A 1712-nucleotide genomic window follows, 5' to 3' on the forward strand; every position below is an offset into this window, starting at 1 on the left:
GGAAGGATGAGGATTCAAACCCAGACCTAGACTCCCCTTCCCAGGCCTGGGCATGTGGGGGACTCTCTGGGCCAGAAGGAAGACAGTGTCAGGGTGAGAGTCAGCCTCTTCAGGTGTATTAGGAGTGGCTTGTGACCTTTTTAGGAGCCCCTGCCTCTCCCTTGGGTCTTCACCCCCTCATTCCTCCTTTTCTTCCTTCCTTTCAGCCCAGCTCCCTGGACTTCCTGAACTAAGGTTGACTCAGGGGCTTCAGGTGGAGGTGGAAGAGCATTGCAGCCAGGAGTTTACAAGGACAAAGGCCCAGAGGTGGGAATGAGCCTGGCAGGTTCCCGAACAGTGAAGCCCTGTGTCCAGGGGTCAGGGGGATGGTAGCCTCTTCCCAGGCCTGGAAGCAGTGTAACTATTTCTCGGGAGGCACAGGGAGCCATGAAAGAGTGTGTTAGTTAATTTATAATAATTATTACTCCTATAGGGTCTGTGGTCTTCAAAAGCTGAGGAGCCCCTGGCTGTGGGGGGAACTCTGGACCTACAAAGAGACAGATCACTGAGAATCAGAAGGCTTGGTCTGGCCTTAGTCCTGTTCAAAATCAGGTCCAAATTCCATATTACAGATGGGGAAACTGAGACCCAGCGAGTCAGAGGCACAGCGCAAGTCCCACGTGGGGCTCTCTGACCCTGAAACAGAGCTGGCCTTAGTTTCCCAGCCCGTGAAATGGGTCTGATTCGTTCGCCCGCTCGCAACACCCAGCACCTGGGCTAGCCCTAGGAACGCAGACTCGACGACGCCCGAGAGGCCGCGCGGGCGCCCACGCAAACCTGAGAATGAAACTGCAAAGCCCACCCCCGCCGTTTCTCGTGGCCTCTCTCTTGGAGAGTCCCGCCTCTTTCTTCGCTGTCCGCAGAGAGAGGGCGTGGCCTCTTCACGAATGGCCCGTGGCACCGCCAATCAGGCTTTTGCGCCCTCCGATTGGCCATTGCCGCTCTGTCTTATTTTTCCATCTCACGGTCCTTTCCCGCTGGCGTCATGGATGCTATGCACTCCAACCCACGTGCGCCTCCGCGCTAGAAGATAGTCCCTGTCCGCTCCCCGCACCGTTTGCCGACGGACCCCAGGGAAGCCCCCACTCCCAGACTCCGGGCTTCGCGACGCTGCAGCCGCCTCCTGCGAGCGCAAGGGAGGTAGAACCGGGGGAGGGGGCCCACTCGGACGGTGGTGGCGGAGGGATTCACGGCGTCCCCGGACGGGGCGGACCGTAGGCGGGCCCTGGAGTGGGCGTGGCCAGCGCGCGGGCGGGGGACGGAACATGTCTCCCGCCGCAGGAAGATGAGGCAGCGGTGGCGCCCGCGGACGTAGCGGGCCGGACAGAGCCGACCGGACGCGGCAACGGGCACCGCGTACTCTCCGTACGCCTCCTCCTCCAGTGCCCCGACCGCACACGGGCACGCGGGGAGGGTCCCAGGCCACGCGCCGCCAACGCGCGACCCTCGGGGTCGGCGGGCACCCCTTTGTCGGGGCGGGGGGGCCGTACGTGCGCCGCTTCCCGTGAGCTGCGGGCCGGTCCGCGCTGAGCAGGTAACCGCACCGGGACCCGGGGCGCGCGGCGTCGGAGCCCCGCATCTTTGTGCAAAGTTGTTTCGGGCCTCCCCACGGCACGGGAGCCGGGAAGTTGGGGCGGGAGGGACGCTCTGGGGTGCGTCGTCCCCCCCCCCCC

At 63.5% G+C, this 1712-nt stretch overlaps 1 protein-coding gene across 1 annotated transcript in view; it reads left to right on the plus strand.

Moving 5' to 3' along the window:
* Positions 1-1285: 1285 nt before the first annotated feature.
* Positions 1286-1712, plus strand: part of TCF3 (transcription factor 3) — a 34937-nt gene continuing 34510 nt past the window's right edge. The window contains 1 exon segment of the mRNA XM_023743274.1: positions 1286-1573. The gene's annotated coding sequence lies outside the window, so the exon portion shown is untranslated.

This window comes from Myotis lucifugus, unplaced genomic scaffold (genome assembly GCF_000147115.1).
Source record: "Myotis lucifugus unplaced genomic scaffold, Myoluc2.0 scaffold_383, whole genome shotgun sequence".
Lineage (NCBI taxonomy): Eukaryota > Metazoa > Chordata > Mammalia > Chiroptera > Vespertilionidae > Myotis > Myotis lucifugus.